This window comes from Protobothrops mucrosquamatus, unplaced genomic scaffold (assembly GCF_001527695.2).
Source record: "Protobothrops mucrosquamatus isolate PMUCROS unplaced genomic scaffold, P.Mucros_1.0 scaffold_97, whole genome shotgun sequence".
Taxonomy (NCBI): domain Eukaryota; kingdom Metazoa; phylum Chordata; class Lepidosauria; order Squamata; family Viperidae; genus Protobothrops; species Protobothrops mucrosquamatus.
In genome coordinates, this window is record NW_015386173.1 from 9,199 (window position 1) to 29,598 (window position 20,400).

Genomic DNA, 20,400 nt, shown 5'->3' on the forward strand with positions numbered 1-20,400 from the left:
TCATTTCACTTCACATTCTAGGACAGTGGTGGTGAACCTATGGCATGCGTGCCAGAGGCGGCACTCAGAGCTCTCTCTGTGGGCACGTGCCCCGTCATCCCAGTCCTAGGCCTTCAGCTGGGTTTTATAAAACCTTTTCATTTTAGGCCTCTGCCGCCGTGTGCAAAAAAAAGGTTCAATCAATCAGTCAATTTCAACTTCTCGTGGGGAAAAAAAAAGATCTTGCAAAGTTGGAATTGATTGATTGAACTTTTTAGTCCCACCCAGTCTGCTGTTACCACCGTAGCCACGCCCACCCAATTGGCTACACCCACCCAATGGGCCAGAGCCAGCCAATGGCCACACCCACCCAGCACCCGACAATGCATTTTGGGTGGCAGTTTGGGCACTCAGTCTCTAAAAGGTTCGCCATCACTGTTCTAGGATGTCTGGCTCGAGGTCAGTGACCATCCCATCGTGGTTATCAGGGACGCTAAGCTGATTCTTGTATAGTTTTTCTGTGTAATTTTGCCACCTCTTCTTAATCTCTTCTGCCTCTGTTAGGTCCCTGCCATTTGGTCCTTTATCATGCCCATCTTTGCATGAAACGTTCCCTTCATATCTCCAATTTTCTTGAAGAGATCTCTGGTTCTCCCTATTCTATTGTTTTCTTCTATTTCTTTGCACTGTTCATTTAAGAGGGCATTCTTATCTCTTCTAGCTATTATCTGGAATTCTGCATTCAGTTGGGTGTATCTTTCTCCCTTGCCTTTTGCTTCCCTTCTTTCCTCAGCTATTTGCAAAGCTTCCTCAGACAGCCATTTTGCTTTCTTGCATTTCTTTTTCTTTGGGATGGTTTTAGTTGCTACCTCTTGTACAATGTTGCGAACCTCCGTCTATAGTTCTTCAGGCACTCTGTCTATCAGATCTAATTCCTTAAATCTATTTGTCGTCTCTACTGTATATTCATCAGGGATATGATTTAGTTCATACCTGGGTGGCCTAGTGTTTTTCCCTACTTTCTTCAATTTAAGCCTAAATTTTGCAATGAGAAGATCTGAGCCACAGTCAGCTCCTGGTCTTATTTTTACTGACTGTATAGAGCTTCTTCATCTTTGGCTGCAGAACACATGGTCAATCTGATTTCTGTGTTGACCGTCTGGTGATGTCCATGTGTAGAGCCGTCTCTTGGGTTGTTGGAAAAGAGTGTTTGCTACAACCTTCGTATTCTCTTGACAAAATTCTATCAGCCTGTGCCCTGCTTCATTTTGTACTCCAAGGCCAAACTTGCCTGTTATTCCAGTTATCTTTTGGCTTCCTACTTTAGCATTCCAATCCCCCATGATGATAATCTGTGAGCATAGGTCAGTGATGGCGAACCTTTTAGAGACCAAGTACCCAAACTGCAACCCAAAACTCACTTATGTATCTCCGGGTGCCGGGTGGGTGTGGCCCACTGGGTGAGCGTGGCTACGGTGGCCACGGCAGACTGGGTGGGTGTGGCCAGGGTGGATGTGGCCACCTCGATGTTGCTCCTGGGGAGGGATGCCTGTGGGGGCTGGGCAGGGTTGGGGGAGGTCCAGGAGGTCTCTGGCGGGTGGGGCGGTGGGCAGGAGACTTGTCCTGCAGGATGAGGTGAGGGAGGGAGCAGGGCAGGGGTTAGGGTTAGGCCGCTGCTGCTTCCCCCCCAGGACAGACCACCCTGCCGCTATTCACACCCAGTAGCAAAGGTGGAGTTTGGGAGGCAGCAGCAGGGTGTGGCCCAGTAGCAGCAGCAAAGCTCGTCCTCCCCACTCAAGCGGCCACCAGCAGCTCCTCAGCTCCATCCGAGTTGAAGAAAGCGGAGGCGCAGAAGCAGGATTGCTCTCAATAAGGCAGATGCACATGAGCAAGCAACGCACCCTCCTCTTATTGTTTGAGAGCTATCCCGCTGCTGTGCCTCTGCTTTCAACTCGGACGGAGCCGAGATACCCAAGCCGCTGCACCATCTGCCTCCAAGATCCCCCTCAAGCAGCCATGATTCCCCCTCCCCAGCCAGCCAGCCACCATCCCCTGACCTACTTCTTGCCTGGACAGCCGGCTTGCACAAAACCTCACCACTCTTCTTGTCGGCAGTGGCAGCCTAATGGACCTGAGCAAGCTGCTGGCAGGGCCGGCCCGAGGGGGAGGATTTTTGCTGCCAGACTCTTTTAACTTCTTAAAAGTTTACTTGATGCAGAATGCATATCCTTCCCTTTCTGCATCAAGTTAATCAGTCTGGTAGCAAAAATCCATTAGGCTGCCGCCGCCACCTGGACACCTGGCCTGCCCAGCACAAAGGAGGCAAAATGACTGGCTAGCAAGCCTCGCATAAAGGTGGTAGAGCATGCCCAGCAAGCCAAAAGCCACCCCAAGGGGGGAAAGCCGGATCCCCATTGGCGCCATGGCCCCCCAGTCCCAGCCAGGATTGCGTGCCCCCCGTCTCTCCTGGGCATGGGCGGCCATGACATCAATAGGAATCCGGCTTTCCCTGCTCGGGGTGGCCTTTTGCCTGCTGTGAGTGGGCGTGCACCCCTACCCGGGGCTTGCTAGCTGGCTGCTTCACCTCCTTTGTCCTGGGCAGGGCTGCCGCTCTGGGCAGCAGTGGCCTAATGGAGCTGTGTGAGCTGCTGGCAGCAGCAGCTGTGTGCGTGCCCACAGAAATGGCTCTGAGTGCCGCCTGTGGCACGCGTTCCATAGGTTCGCCACCACGGGCATAGGTGATCTTAAGCACTGAAAACCAGGACACCAGATAATCCTCTTCACCCAGGCTTTTTTTGGCTGAATGACCTTTGAAAGAATCTGATTTTATAGTTGTAATTTATGGTGGTTTTAAGCTAGCCAGTGCTCTGAAATGTGCTAAATCATAAATCTCAATCTGTAAGCACAATCTTGCCTAAAAATTCAGAGGTTTTTTTTTCATTGATCCACAAGAAAAAAAAGTTCAAAATGTATATGATTATTGTTTGGAGCTAAATATTGCATAGGAAATTCAGAAAAGGCTTCACCAGTTACATGTGTTAAATGTATAATCCTGTTTACTCGTCATCTTGCATGTGAGACTGTACAGCTCCCCCCTCAAAGCAAAACTCTTACACCAGAGAATGGTTGCACTTGGAGACAAACATCTTTTTTTTTTTAAACTAAACATGTTTTTTTTCCAGATTGATGACCTTTGATGATTATAGCTATTAGGTGTGTGGCCTGGGACCAGATAAACATGCAAAAATGCAACCTCCTTTGCTTGCCAGGGATGAAATATTATCAGATGAATATTATCTATAAATATTTAAACAAAATGCTACTTCTATAAACTCAATTCTCTTGCCTTGCTGAGGATGAGAATGATAGGCTGTGGGCTATATATAAGCAAAATGGAGGAAGACCACAGTGATGCTCCCCATAGACACATCACATTATTAGTGGTCAGGCATTCCCATGGTCATCTGAGGCTGGCTGAAAAACATGGAGCAGCTTCCTGAATTATGATTGAGAACTTCAGTGCCACGTATGTCTCCCACTCATGTGCACAAGTAATCAAACTGCAGTACATCTCTTCCAAGTATTCAGTCTCCAGATAAATGAAGTGGAGCGTAATACTATGTCTTCATATGCTGTGAAGTGTGATTGATTCTGATTGGAAAGAAATGCAGAGATGGGTAGAACTAGAGGAGAAGTGAGAACACTCCATACTGAGCTCTATTAAAAACGAGGCAATGACCACATAATGATATGGGCAAGTGTTGCCAGGTTGACAGATGCCCAAGAATGCTGGTGGGCATTGAACCAAGGGCTCAAGACTGGGAACGGCAAGGACATCTGTAAGTTCACAGATCACAGAGGTCATCTTTGGCTGTGCTGTGCCCTTCACTTTCCTCAATTGGATTATGTCCTTCAAGAAGGACATTGATCAGTCCTTAGCCAGGGTTCAAACCACTATAGATGGATTGGAAATAAACATTTTGGAACTGAAAGAAAGAGAATGATCTGAACTGGCCAACCCAGTTTTCAGGCAACAATTCCAAGTACTTTGCAATGCTTGCAGAAGCAGAAAATGCTAAAACTGTAAGATAATGTGTCAAGTCTCTTTGTCCTGTAAATGCACCTAGGTATTATGGCCCTGCTGGACATGTCCTCTCATGAGGAGAATGGTGACGAAGTGTACCTTGGAGCATCTAGGAACAATAGTCTTGGTGTGGGTATTCCAATATTGGTGGCGCCAATGACTCCACTCTGGTTGGAGCAGTTTGACAAGCCCCAGAATAACTTGCCTGTATCCACTGATGAATTCTGAAGTCCAGCCCCCAGTTCAAAACAGAAGCATGTGATAAAGATTCAACAACAGAGAGCAGAACTCTGTAGATCAAAGAGACTTGCCAAGAAGTAAAGCTATTGTGATTCCATTTATAGCTGCTATCTTAAGACACTGGTATTAATATAGATAGACAGACAGACACCTTTGAATTAGATGTTTTTGATTCCTGATGACTATCTGGACAAGTCTCTGATTTGCTTGGCAAGATTTCAGAAGTGCCTTGCCATTGTCTGCATCCTAATACTGAGCAAGAGTGACTGGCCCAACTTAGTTTTGTGCCTAAGTTGGGACTAGAACTCACTATCTTATTGTCTGGCAGGAGTACCAATGTAAAAAACTAGCTTAAATTAATGTTTAGCAATGATTGACCAAAGTAAGAGAGATAATACAGTTGATGCATCCTAAGATAAAAAACTTCATGTCATCCACCATAATTTGAAATTGGAACAAAGACAGTACTGGGATAATATTGCTGCAGAATTGCAAGATACTGTACACTGCTGAGAATAACAGCTTTTATATACTATATTGTGCTATCTTGAAGTCACTTATAGCACCAATGATAAAATCTGCAGGACCTGTAGTACTATTGTATGTTCCAGCACTGAATGTTTGAACAATGGAAATAATATTTGCACTAAATATTATAACCACCAAGAACCTAATAACTCTTGCAGAACCACCTCACAACTTAGATCCTGCTGATGAACCAAAAGCAAAGATGGCACCAAGCATTGGAGAGATCAAAGATACTATACAGTGATTAATCAAGACAAAGCAGCTTTGATGGGTAAAACTACAGAAGATAGGAGGTAACAATAGCTTTGGAACAGGAAAAGAAGGTTGGTCTAACATCTGAAGTGAACATAAATGCACCACTTCAGCCTTTGGTTCACCCATCTGTTGCTTATGGCCAGTGTTCCTCAGCTTCGACAACTTTAAGAGGTGTGGACTTCAACTCCCAGAATTCCCTAGCTAGCAAAGTGGGAATGGATCGCCAAAGGACCTGGTGGCAGAGGGAGTGGGAATTGCAGCCAAAATGCTCTAGAAGTGCTAGAATTACTTCTGTAAGTATTTTTAAATGGTTTTTTTTGTTACTCTATAGCAGGGGCCCCCAATGTATGGGCTACGGCCCACTACCAGGCTGCAGCCTCTTGGCCAGTGGGCCGCAGCAATAGCTGGCCAGTGCATGCACGCATCTGCGCGCATTCCCCCCACTTGTGCTAGCGCCCGCAGCCATATTTGCGCAGGCGCGCAGACGCAAATGGAGCCACTAGCACCGGGCGGGTGCACATGGCCCATTTGTGCATGCACAAATGGGGCTGCTAGTTTGCGTGCGCACACACACACACCAATTTGAAAACTGCTGTGCTTCCCTCCAGGCCACGAGCCCAGAAAGGTTGGAGACCTCTGCTCTATAGCGCTTGCAAACAAACAGTTTGGGAACTGCTCTGCTTTTAAAGTGCTGTACTTTGCAAACTATTGTGTTATCAAACTATTGAGCTTTTATTTTGGAAATCAGCATATATTACTGTAGTTTGTAGGTTTTAAATTTAAATTGCCTCCAGAACTTGTGGGTGCCCCATCACTGTAAGCTTTTAAGAAGAGACTGGATAGGCATGTATCAGAAATACGATACTCTCTTGTAAGAGCAGTGGGTTAGACTAGATGACCTCAAGGTCCTTTCCATCTCTGTTTCTATTGCAAGATGAGAGTTCTGCAAATGCCTCCCCCATCTCCCTCTGGGTGCCTGGCTGGAGACTCTTAAGCTGGCAAGTGGGTTTTTTTTAAACAATGACTACACAGAGAGAGACAGACAGACAGATAGACACAGCTGAAGATGCTTGAGCTAGCTAGCAGCAGTTGTCTTTTTAAAAAATAACTAATGGCTGTAAGCCCTGCCAAGGGGAACACCCAGTCCCACCTGTGCAGATCAGGCAGCCTCCCCGTCCTCGAAGCCACCAACCATGTCCTCCAGCCCCGCAGGGAGAGACAGCTCCAGTTGCCGCCCCTCCAAACATCCAGATTTGCTGATGATGAGATAAGAGCCTGAGCCGTCACCAGGACAGCTAAATCCTGGATCGATGCACTTACCAGCCACCCAGCCCGGGGCCCTTACAGCAATGGGAGATGTCGCAGCCTCCCCAGGTGGGAAGCCAGTAGTCGCTAGTGGTGCAGCAGCCGAGCTGGGGGTGGCTGCAGCTCCCGAATGTGCAGCAGCAGATGGGGGCCTTGCAACAACCGGGGGTGATACAGCAGCCAAGGAGTTAGCAACTGCTGGGAATACAGCAGCAGCAGTAGGGCTGGCCACTGCCTCCGAATGTGCAGCAACCGCTCAGGGGCCTGCAACCACTGGGAATCCAGCAACAACCACATCTGGGGCTGCAGGAGGGCCTGCAGCAATGGGGGCACCACAACCCCCCACAGGCCAGCAGCAGTGGGGATGGCAGCAGCCCCCGCCCAAGCAGCAACTGCTGGGAGGCCTGCAGCAATCGGGCGTGCCATTACAGCAGTGGCTAAGACCAGTGGGGGTCATAAAGCAATTGGGGATGCCACAGCCCCCGGCAATGCAGCAATAGCCGTGTGGGTGGCAACGGCCCCTGCCCATGCAGCAACCGTTGGGAAGCTTGCAGTAACTGGGGATGCAGCCGCTGCCATGGGGGGGCAGCAACAGTTGGGGATGCAACATCCACAGTGGGGAGGCCAGCAACCACTGATGGCACCACCTCTTAGAGCCACCTTCGATGGGGACCCAGAGAAGCTGATCTTTTTCCTCAACCAGGTGCGCTCTCACTTGAATCACTGTGCCTATTTCTATCCAAACCAAGCCGCTATGGTCTATGTGATTGCGTCCAGCTTGGAAGAGAAAGCATCTGAGTGGCTGAACAATTTATATAACGAGCAAGCACCCGAGTTGGAAGACCCCCATCTCTTCCTCCTAGGACTGAGAGTGAGGTTCGAGGACCCCTCCATTGCCCTCAAAGCGAAGGAACAAATCCACAAAATAAAACAAGCTGGCAGGCCTGCACTGGAATACCTATGAGAGTTTTGCAAGATAGCTGGCCGAATAGAGAGGTGGCCCAAGCAATCCCTAGTCCATCACTTCAAGGAGGGGCTAGACGACCACCTCTCCCAGGCCTGTATCTATTGAGCTGCAAGAATGGTATTGGGCAGCAGTAAGACTAGACGTTCAGCTCACCCACAAGAAGCCGAGTCGAGGCGAAATCAACCCAAATGACAACCACTCCCCTGAAAGCCTCCAACCGCTACGGCTACTGAAAATCCCAGGCCACCTGCTGGCCCACCAATCAAGTGTTTCAGATCTGGACAATAGGGGCATCAAGCAGCGAGTTGCCCAGTCCCTTATTCTCACCAGCAGAATAGACCGGGACCACCAGCAAGAAAGAAACAAGCCCAGCAGCCGACGAAAGAGAAATCCTACTGGATCGCGCAGGAACCCATTGCCCAAGTCATGTCTCCCATGCAGGAGAGTGCCGAGACCCAAGCCAGACCTGCCGCCGTTCTGCCCTCCTATGACAGCAACGATGAAGGAAAGAATGACCCGATGGTGAGTCGACACATCCCACCTTTCTTCCTACCTGCCAGACTGATAATCCCTAAGATGGGGGCACAGGTAGATTTAAAAGTACTAGTCGACTCCGGATGCTCACGGTGCATTATTAGCTTGTCACTTGACCTGAAAATGGGCATACGAGCAAGGCTGCTCTCCAAACCCATGAGGTTTGAACAAGCCGATGGCTCCCTAATGGGAGGAACTTTAGTCATTCAATTGACTGAACCCCTACGCTTAGAAATAGGTGAGCACTGAGAGTTCATTCATTTCATGGTGGCTCCGAAAATTAATGAGGCTGTGATCCTAGGGCTAGCCTGGTTGGACAAATGGAAGCCGTTTATCTGGTGGGAGAAGGGAATGAGGACTGCGAGGTTACCTATAGGACTCAAGCCCCCCCCTTAACTCAACGGACGCTACAGGAGACTTTAGCCCGAGTGACGAGCTAGCGCATATGGCCGCCTTGTCTCAATCAGGTGAGCCACTCATCCCCAGTGAATACCAGGACCTAGTGGAGGCATTTAGTGAGAAAGAATACGACACCCTGCCTCCCCACCGACCCAATGATTGCTCTATCAAACTGTTACCAGGAGCCAAACTCCCACAACTGAGAATGTATGCTATGTCCCCCCTTGAAATGGAGGAGATGCAGTGGTATGTGGACAAAAATTTAGCAAGGGGATTTATTGAGAAGTGCTAAAGAAACTGTTGAATGCCAAACTTTATGTTAAACTATCAAAGTGAGTTTCACCAGACCCGACTGGATTATCTTGGCTACAGAATTTCCAGCAAGGACATTGAAATGGACTCGACCAAAGTGAAAGCTGTAATTGAATGGCAGCCCCCAAAGACTCACAAACAGCTCCAGAGCTTTCTGGGATTTGCCAACTTCTACCGTCAATTCATCCCCTTCTTTGCTGAAATTGCCCTGCCCGTTACAGAATTACTAAAAACTGGCAAAGGGGGAGGAAAGCCATGTCCAGGCGAGCCACTAGCATGGACTATGAACTGTCAAACTGCTTTTGAAAATTTAAAAAGACTATTTGTTGTCGAACTGGTCTTAAAACATCCTTGCCCAGGGAAGCCCTTTGTGATTCAAGCCGATGCCAGTGACGTGGCCGTCGGAGCTGTGCTACTGCAAAAGAACCAGAGTGGGATCCTACAACCCTGCACCTACACCTCGAAATATTCACTGACTGTGAGAGGAGGTGGGCTGTGTAGGAAAAGGAAGCTTTCGCAATATGCTGGGCTCTAATAAACTGGTGACACTATCTAGAGGGGAGTAAGGTGCCTTTCAAGTTATGGATTGATCACAAAAACCTAGAAGCACTAAAGACTCCCCGCAAATTGTCCCCGAAACAAGTACGATGGGCACAGTACTTTAATCATTTTAACTTCACCCTAAAGTACATACTGGGAGGAAAAAACTTCTTAGCTGATGCTCTATCCAGACTGCCCCAGTACAAAAGCCAGTGTGAAGAGGTTAATGAGGCAATTATCTCCAATCCACAAACTGCTTCTCAACTTATGCCATGCAGAGTCCCACCTCCAAGAGCCCCTAATCCCAATGACCCTGAGGCAAAGAAAATATAACAAAAGTTCTTCACCGACCACTGGTTCAAGGACACTCAAACCTCCCTAACATGCAGGGATGGTTTGGCTTACAAAGGTGGAAAACTATATTTGCCAGAGACCCTCTGCCTTAACACGCTCCGACATGGCCATGACGTAAAACGGGCTGGGCACTTTCGATATTTAAAAATACTACACCTCATCCGCCGTCAATTATGGTAGCCGGGATTGAAACGGGACCTGGAAAACTATGTCCAGAGCTGTGCTATATGAAAAGAATTCCGGGGAAACCCCCTGGGTTATTGCAACCAGTGGCAGACCCTTCCCAACCATGGGAAGAAATTGCTATGGATTTTATAGTAGATCTACCTGAAAGTAGGGGAAATATGGTCATCTGGACTGTGATAGATCTGTTCTCAAAGCAGGCTCACTTCATTGCCTGCAAAGGGCTCCCGTCCGCCCAACGACTAACCAAAATTTTCCTGAAACACATCTACAGACTGCATGGCGCACCTAAACGAATAATCTCTGACAGAAGGATGCAGTTCACAGCTATGTTTTGGAGGAGTTTTCTTAAACTAATTGACTCATCTCAAGACTATCATCTGCTTTTCACCCATCTACTAATGGGGCGGCTGAATCCACGAAGTCAATGGTGGAGCAGTATCTTCAATGCTATGTGAATTATCAACAAACAAACTGGACCGACCTCCTTCCTTTCGCAGAGGTGGCTTACAATAACTCTGTTCACAGCAGCACCGGCTTCACGCCTTTTAAAGTGGTCACAGGAAAAGAGTTCAGCCCAATACCCGAATACCCACAAGCACCCTCTGCTTCCCAGACTCTTGATCAATGGGTGAGGGGGTGGGAAGAAGTTTGTAAAACCACAAAAACTGCTTTGAAAAAAGGCTGCCGAGAAATACTCAAAGAATGCTCCTCAAAGAACATTCCAAGTTGGGGAAAAGGTTTATCTCTCAACTAAATGTTTATGGCTTAAGTTACCTAGTAAGAAGTTAGGACCAAAGTACCTAGGACCCTTCCCCATTGTAAAGATCATTAACACGGTCACTGTGGAATTAAAACTTCCCAGGCTCTTAAGGAAAAGTTCACCCTGTTTTTCATTGTAGCCTGTTGAAAGCTTTTCGGGGTTCCACCTTAAGACCTCCCCCTAAGAAGGCACCCGGACCCCTTGTGGTAGCAGGACAGACTCACTATGAAGTAAAGCGTATTTTTGATTCTAGAATTTTTAAGGGGAAATTGTAGTACTTAGTGCAATGGAAGGGATATTCATTGTCTGAGGCCACCTGGGTGAAATCTAGTGATGTAAAAGCTGACAGATTCATTAATAGGTTCTATAAGAAACAACCTAATAAACCAAGAGGCAACCCCTAACCTGAGTTTTTGTTTACATTACAGGATTTGTCCTTTTTGTAAGGGGGGGGGCAGATGTCAACGCTGCTAACATTGGATGTTTTTGCTTTGACAACAGATAGAAATGTCGCCATCTTTTCTCTTTCGCTTTTAGAGTTAGTTGATGTTGGGAGGAGGTATGTGGATGAGAGTCCAGTTAGTCATAACAATAATAACTCAGCTGTGGGAATCAAGGTTATTGTGCCCAGAAATGATAAAGATTTGGCGGGCTGGAGAGCTGGGGAGAAAGACCGCCTTCAAGCTAATTGGAGAATGTGATTTATGCCGGTTAATTGGAGGAGGGAATTGTGCTTTGCTACTTTGTGCTCAGGGGAGGGGAAATAATTTTTTGGCTTTAACTATGTAGTGCCGATACTTTGTTTCTCAAATAAAAGATTATTTAAGGTAAACAATGCTTCAAAGTTCTTTTGAAGAGTTTCATCTGTCGGAACCATGACACAGAAATTGACACTTTTGCAGAATGGATCTAATTCACTACCCATACAAATTCTGAAGATGACATCGTAGATGGAAAGTTCAGTTCAGGGAACGAAGGATCATTTCATAATCTCACAAATGGAAAGTTCAGAGCAAGGATAAGGCTAACTGAAATTGATTTAACAGTACTATGATGTCTGAAGTTTCAGTCTTACAATGCAAATCCCTTAAAAATTATGTCAATTAAAATAAATGAGAAACAAAGCATCAGCATCTACTATGTTCCTCAAGAGCAACTCTGACCCACTCTCCATTTTTTAAATAAAAATTGTAACTCTGCCATTTCAGTTCCAAGAAAAAAAAGTGGAACATGTAGTAGAGCAGGGGTCCCCAACCTCTAGGCTGTGGCTCACTATTGGGTCTTGAGGCAATTGAAATCGAGCCACAGAAGTGGTGGGAGACCGTGTGAATGCATCCCCTCTTGGCAAGCAGCAGGTGAGTGCATATGTGCATGCTCCATTTGTGCAACTGGGCTCACTGCTTGTGCAGAATCATCCCATATCCCCCCCAGCCAGTCTGCAAAGGCAGAAAGATTGGGGAACTCTGGTAGAACACATCCAAGGAAGCTGTTAGAAATAGTTCTTGATCTATGGCAAATTGGAATAGTCACCCCCACTGTGGCAAGTATCAGGCATGCTTTAAATGTGTTTTTGCAATCTGCTAAGCCAAGTTAATTAAAGTGCAGTTTCATAAAAGACCATTCTTCCTGGAGAAATTGCCTTCCAACACCATGCAGGGAATATCATGTGGCACTTGCATTCACAGAATTTACTTCTGTAAACCACTGGACTCACCTTAGAATAGTGGAAGGAAAGAGAAGAGGACAACAAACAGGAATCTGGATAGACTCAGTTACAGTGGCAGTTGAGGGCACCATTAGAAGACCTAAAGGACCAGCTTGTGGCAAATCATCATGGAGAAAATATATCTGCATAGTTCCTAAGTGTCAGTAACAACCAATCAATTTTGATTAATCAAAATCAAAGTAAAAGTAATACTGTGGCTGGGGCAAGGAAAAATCTACTTTAATCTTGGTAAGGCTCCAAATTCTTATTTGCAAAAATCCTTGGCAGCTTCATCTCCAGTAAGAACAAATATAAATTATCTTGTTATTGTTGAAATGTTGTCTAGTGCTATCTTAATGTATTCTTCTGTAATTTGCCTAATAAATTCCTCTTGAATAGCTAATGCACAAGTACATATTGATGTGTATAGTAATTGATGAGCATAGATAAGGTGATCTCCTGGCTGCTTTAAAAGCACTGATTTTTCTGGACTTCCGGTTTTGTGCGGTAGCGACTGATTGCAGGCTTGCGGATTCTCCGCAACCCCATGGCTAATTTTGCCCTGCCTGGGGACTCTAAATGGGTCTAAGTTGCCCCGGAGAGGCAACAAAAAAAGAAGGGTGCTCTAACGATTCTGGAATGGCGGCGGCCATTCCGTTTGACTTGAGAAAAGCCTTCTAACCCAACAGGAGGAAGGCTGGCCATATTGCATCGGCCAGTCCAAGCTACTAGCCACTGAAGTCCAAAAACACTAACCAGCACAACTGTGAACAGCATGCTTGAAACTGGGTGAGGAATTCGATCTTCTCTTTTCTATTCTACATTTAATTTTCTGGAAAAGATCCCCAAGAAGCAAAATACCTCCGAAAGGGAAGGAGAGGGATTTCCGCCCCACCTTTATACTAACGAAAGTGGTGAATTAATCTTTTTATGGAGGATCAAAATATATGGAAGTGAAATAAATATAAAACCTGAAATTTAAAACTTAAATCTGGATAAATCTAAAATTGTTTGAATGGTTAAGACTCTCATTTTAAAGATAATTGTTTATTTTGGAAATTAAAAAATAAATAGTTGCTGACACCTAGTGGTGGGTGAAGACTATGACAAAAATCTTTTTTGAACTATTTGGATTACAAATATCTATTTAATTGGAGCTCTAAAGCTATTTGCAGAGAAAAGAAAGGAAGAGAAAAACTCAAATTCTTGGCCATCATGGATCAGAGACATGTAGAAAGAACATATCAAGAAAACATAAATACTTCACAGGAGGAATTATATAGTATACTGCAACTAATTCAAACAACAGTGACTTTAAACCACAAAGAAATCCAAAATAACTTTGAAAATATAAATCAATCTATTTCTAAGTTAACTCTACAACATCAAAAATTCCCAGAAAATAACAACAGAGAAGGAGCAGATAAAATAGATAAATGGATATAGAATTGAGAATAGAGACTTAAAGATGGAACTTAACAAAACAAGGAAACATGACTTAATCCTAGTGGAAAAAAATTCACAAGAATTGGAAAAAACAACTTATCCCTTAAGACTACAAAATAAATCTAAGGACAAGAAAACAGATTGGATAAAATGGACTGTAGAGATGTCAGGAACATCGGAGAGAAAGGAAATGATAAGAGAAGTGGAGAGAAAGAAAAAGAAAAAGATTTTCAATAAACATGGAACGGCAGAAGCCCCGTACAAAGACACTTCACCTGATTTACTTTTTATATCCACAGCAACATTTATGAACACACGGAAACCCTTTTTGATTCAGCAAAATACATTTATTAAGAAAGATACTGGGCAAAGGAAAAAGACTAAAGTGGAGACCAAGAAAACAGATGATGAGACTTACCAGAGAGAATACTTTAAAAGAAACATTTGTTTGAATATGGTTAAAGAAATAGAAAGGTTTTGGAATATATATGTCATTCTAAGAGGGATGAATCCCCTAAATAATATAGTATGCTTTTTTCCCTTTTTTGTTCTCTTTCTTGATATGAATAATATAAAAAATAATATAAAAAAGTTGAAATGACTTACATAAAGGAAATGTTTTAGATACTTAAATGTGATTGAATTTAAGAAAATTATAATGGATAAAAATGTTTTGAATAAGAGTTAGAGGACTAGATGTATTAAATGGAATGTTTAAAGATTAAATATATTTTTAATTATGGTTAAAAAAATAAGAAATTTAGGAAATAAATATACAGTATATTAGCTTAGGAGGGATATATATTTTAAGTAGTATTTATTTTTTATGTTTCTTTACTCTTGCTCTCCTTTTTTATTGTTTATTGTTTTATCCCTTAAGAAATGTAAAAGTGTGAGATGGTTCATATGGAAAAATAGAGTTAAATTTTTAAATGTAATTAATTTTTGAGAAAATCTTAACCAGTGAGAATACCTAGAATTTGGTGGGAGAAACAAATTAAAATAAGGACTATAACAGGATCTATGATAAGGCAACCAGAATGAATGGATAGAAAAGAAATATTATATTGATGTGATTATTATTTTTAGGAATATTGGGGGAAATATATATTTAAATGTTATCTATCAAAATAATAAGAATTATATTAACTCAATGTTTGCAAAAGAGGATATTTTGGGAAAAGAGGAAATCAACTAAAACCATTATGTGAATTATGGATTATAGAAATCAATTGTTAATGATTGTTTTACAAATGTAACCGAGACAACACACTGTTCACCAATTATTGTGATTTATGTTTAAAAACAATCAATAAAATATATTCCCAAAAAATAATAAAAGCACTGATTTTCTAACTCTGAAATTTTTGTGATGCTGATATTTCTGTTCTTTAGAGAATCCCAAAATTGCTTTCAGCATTCACCACTGGCTAAAGGATTGGTGTCGCCAAGAAAGCTTTGGTTTCCTGATCACGGACTACATTTTCTACACGAGGGACTCTTGGCAACAGATGGGCTACACCTCACGAAAACAGGGGAAAATGTACTTGGAAAAAGATTGGCCAACTCATCAGGAGGGCTTTAAATTAAACTGAGGGGAAAGGGTGACCAATCTCTAGAATCTCTAGAACCCAAAACCAATCACAAATCCCACAAACAACAAGGTGGGCAGTGTTGAGAAAAAAAACCTCAAACTACAATCAGGAGATAGAGGAAACATACCCACGGACAGGCATAAAAGCCTTAAATGCTTATACACAAATGCTCAAAGCTTGTGGAACAAACAGGGTGAACTAGAATCAATAGTACAGTACATATGACATAGTTGGCATAACAGAAACCTGGTGGGACGAAACCTATTAATGGATTGGACAGATGGATGGATACAAATTGTTCAAAAGAAACAGGTCTACAAAAAGAAGAGGGGGAGTTGCACTATATGTAAGAGAACACTACATATCTGCAGAAATGCACATGACCCAAGACAAAATCTCTTCAGAATGTATATGGGTCAATATAAAAGAGGAAAAAAGTGACATTACCATAGGTGTATATTACAGGCCACCCAACCAACCAGAAGAAACAGATGAAGTCTTTGCCAACCAGTTAACAAATGTATGCAGGAAGCATACCACAGTAGTAATGGGAGACTTCAACTATCCAGATATCAACTGGAAGACAAACTCTGCAGTGACTGGAAGATCAAACAGATTCCTAACCAACCTAGCCAACAACTTTGTCACCCAAAAGGTGGAGCAGGGAACTAGATGTAAAGCTATACTGGAGTTAATCCTTATTAATAGAAAAGAAGTGATAGAATTGAAATTGCAGGAACCTTGGGTGAAGTGACCACGTCATACTGGAATTTAATATAATGCAAATACTAGCAATAGAAAACAACCAATGTCCTAAACTTCAAAAGAGCTGACTTTGACAAGCTCAGAGAGAACCTAGAAAAGATCCCATGGATGAAAATTCAAAAGGGGAAACTCTGAAAAACACCATCACAAAAGCCACAATACCACTGAGAAAGAAAAACAAGAAGTCCAGGAAGAAACCAGCATGGCTGCACAAAGATCTCACTAACTAAAAGATAAAAAGGACAAATATAAAAAATGGAAAGAGGGGCACATAACCAAGGCCGTTTATCAGCATACAGCCTGAACATACAAAGAAGAAGTCAGAAAAGCAAATGCTCAGAACGAACAAAGACTTGCAACAGAAATCAAGGACAATAAAAAAAAGTTTCTTCCAACACATTAACAACAAGAAAAAAGTCAAGGAAACTGTAGGCCCACTAAAGAGAGAAGATGGCAAAGAAATTACAGGCAACAGGGAGAAAGTTGAGCTGCTTAACTCATACTTTGCATCAGTCTTCACACAAAAAGAAACCATAGCCCAACACACCAAAAAAACCACTGCAAAAGACATACTAGAAACAAAAATCAAAATAAGCAAGAAAATGGTAAGAGAACACCTATTCAACCTTGACGAATACAAATCACCAGGACCCGACAGATTACATCCCAGAGTTCTCAAAGAGCTGGCAGATGTTATCTCAGAACCGTTGCACCATATATTCCACAAATCCTGGAGCACTGGGGAAGTACCCGAGGATTGGAAAAGGGCTGATGTCCCCATCTTCAAGAAAGGGGAAAAAACGGACCCAGGAAACTATAGACCAATCAGTTTAACATCAATACCAGGGAAGAACCTAGAAAAGATAATCAAAAAACAGATCTGCGAAAAACTAGAAGCAAACAAAGTCATAATTAGCAGCCAACATGGGTTTGTTAAAAACAGATCATGCCAGACCAATCTGATCTCATTCTTCAATAAAGTAACTAAACTAGTAGACCAGCAAAACGCAGTGGACGTAGTATACCTAGATTTCAATAAGGCATTTGACAAAGTAGACTACAACCTACTCCTTGGTAAGCTAGAAAAAGTTGGAATAGACAACATCACCACCAGATGGATCTGTAGCTGGCTGACAAACCGTACTCAATGAGTAATCCTCAATGGCACTACATGGAGAGAAGTAAGCAGTGGGGTACCACAAGGTTCCATCTTAGGCCCAGTACTCTTCAATATCTTCATAAACGACTTAAGACGAGGGAATTGAAGAGGAACTCATCAAATTCGCAGATGACACCAAACTGTCAGGAGTAGCCAACACCCCAGAAGACAAACTGAGGATCCAAAAAGATCTTGACAAACTCAAACAATGGGCCCTATTCAACAAAATGAGTTTCAATGTGGAGAAAAGCAAAGTCCTACACTTAGGCAGGAAAAACCAAAGGAACAAATACAGATTGGGCAAGACCTGGCTTGGAAGCAGTAACTGTGAGAGGGACCTTGGAGTCATGGTGGATAATCACTTAACTATGAGCCAGCAGTGTGCAGCAGCAACCAAAAAAGCTAATACAATCCTTGGTTGTATAAACAGAGGCATAGAATCAAGATCACGTGAAGTACTAGTAACACTTTGTAAAGCCCTAGTAAGACCACACCTCGAATACTGCAGCCAATTTTGGTCACCATATCACAAAAAAGATGTTGAGAGTCTGGAAAAAATTCAGAGAAGAGCAACTAAGATAATCAAAGGCATGGAGACCAAAATGTACGAAGAATGGCTGTGGAACTTGGGTTTGGCCAGTCTGAAGAAAAGAAGAAATAGGGGAGACATGATAGTAGTATTCCAGTATCTGAGGGGTTGCCACAAAGAAGAGGGGTCAGGTTGCTCACCAGAGCACCAGAGGGAAGGATGAGAAACAATGGTTGGAAGCTGATCAAAGAGAGAAGCAACCTGGAATTAAGGAGAAACTTCCTGACAGTGAGGACAATCAACCAGTGGAACAACGTACCCCCAGAAATCGTGAGCGCTCCATCACTGAAAGTTTTTAAAAAGAGATTGGACAATCACCTGTCTGAGTCAGTAAAGGTCCTCCTGCTTGAGCAGGGGGCTGGACCTCCGTAGTCCCTTCCAGCTCTATTCTATTCTATTAAATCTATCCTGTTAAAACCTAATGACCTTTCATAGTTGGGTAGATGTGTTCATTTTGAAAGGTTTTCATGCTAGCAAACTTGGTCAAAGAAATTTTGTAATCTTTGGATAGTTTACAATAATACAATTATTGGCCAAGAATGATTGAACAAACAAGGAATTGGTCTCCAGTGCATAAGCTCTCATTGTACATACAAACAACAAAGTGGTACATCATAGACCATAAATCATAGGATACAATCATAAATCATAATATACAAACAACAAGTGTACAGAGACTTTAGAAAGAGTACAGAGAAGAGCAACAAAGATGATTAGGGGACTGGAGGCTAAAGCATATAAGGAACGGCTGCTGGAATTGGGTATGTCTAGTTTAATGAAGAGAAGGACGAGGGGGGACATGATAGCAGTGTTCCAATATCTCAGGGGCTGCCATAAAGAAGAGGGAGTCAAGCTATTTTCCAAAGCGCCTGNGCAGGACAAGAAGCAACGGGTGGAAACTAATCAAGGAGAGAAGCAATCTAGAACTAAGGAGAAACTTCCTGACAGTGAGAACAATTAACCAGTGGAACAATCTGCCTCCAGAAGCGGTGAATGCTCCAACACTGGAAGTTTTTAAGAAGAGACTGGACAGCCATTTGTCCGAAATGGTATAGGGTTTCCTGCCTGAGCAAGGGGTTGGACTAGATGACCTTCAAGGTCCCTTCCAACTTTATTACTATTATTATTATTATAATCATTAGAAGGTAGTAGGAAAGGTGAGAAGATGAAAAGGATGAGAAGATGAGAAGGACAATAGCAGTACAGCCCTACTACATGGATAATATCTTTAGGATAAGACAGTGCTGTCGGAATTAGGTGTTTATAAGAATGATGGCATAGGGAAAAACTGTCCTTGTGTCTAGTTGTTTTGATCATTTCGAGTCCTGAAAGATTATAGAACCGAAAAACTTGAAGGTCTCTACTGTTGATAATAGGTTGTCTAATATTGTAAGAGGTGGTATAATAGGAGGGCTTCTTCTAAAATCTATTATCCTATCTAAATTTTTAAGTGCGTTCAGTTCCAGATTGTTCTGGCTGCACCCCAGGACCAGTTGTTCAACTTCCCATCTGTATGCAAGACTTATCGTCTCAAATGAGACCAATGACTATTGTATCATCTGCAAACTTCAGTACATTAACAGAGAGATCCTTCAGGATGCTGTCATTGGTATATAGAGAAAAAAGTAATGGAGAGAGTCCTGGAGGGTTCCTGTGCTAATTGAATGGGTATTCAATGTGATTTTACCTAGCTTTCTATCTGTTAGAAAGCTTATAATCCACCTACAAGTGTGGTCAGGCACAGCTAGCTGAGTCAGTGTACAATTTGTTTATGTTTGTAAACAAATGGTACAATTTTATCAACAACAACAAAAGAAACAATAGAATTTGAAGACAAATTGTAAGGACCCACCCCACTTTGCATCTTAAGAAGACAGAACTCTTGGAATATTTCTTCCAACAGGCATCTTTATTAAGAGAAAACTGGTTGCAGGTATTCTAGACAGGACTTGGAGTCCAAGCTCTCCCATTCAAGGTTTTAAGGGATCCCCCAGTAGCCCCACCCCATCACCCCCTTCTTCCAGCGACAGTCCCAGGCATTACATTCCCACCCCCTTTTTCTCACTGCCAGGAGGAGAGACTTCAGAAAGGATTACATGAAAGGATAATGGCCCCATTGTTATTGTTAGTCCTTTTGGTGATATCCACATCCAGTCCCTTTGAAGTATACTGAAGGAAGTGAGGGCCATAAAGCCCCTTTGTTCACCCCCTTCCCTTCATCGTATGACAGAATCCAGAGAAGGCAGAAATGGGGTTTTCCATAGTTGATAACTAGAGATGAAATATAATTGGATTCTGACATCCTGCCTCCTTAAAAATAAGATAGATCCACCTGAAAGAAAACAAACCAGGTATAAAGGTTAGTCAGGTTTGTTAGGATACTCTGTGTGAAACTTCTTTAATAGCTTCTGGGCTCTGACATGACGTTTATGGACCCACTCGTTTTGTGAGGCAGGGAGGTGTTTCCAGGCAACTAGGTACTGAGGTGCTCCATGATATCTCCTAGAGTCAAGGATTTCCTTTATTTCGAAGTGTTGTTCGCCCTCCACCATGATTAGAGGTGGTGGTGGGGGGATTTTTGGCCGTAAAGATGACTGACTCTCTCTTTTCAGCAAGCTGCAATGAAAAATTGGGTGTATTTGCCTGAGATTTTTGGGTAATTCTAATTCTACTGTTACTGGGTTTATGATTCTTTTAA

The 20,400-nt window shown here is 43.2% G+C and overlaps 1 pseudogene; it reads left to right on the forward strand.

The window, feature by feature from the left end:
* LOC107286553 overlaps positions 1–20,400 on the forward strand; it is a 59,334-nt pseudogene that overhangs the window by 8,851 nt on the left and 30,083 nt on the right.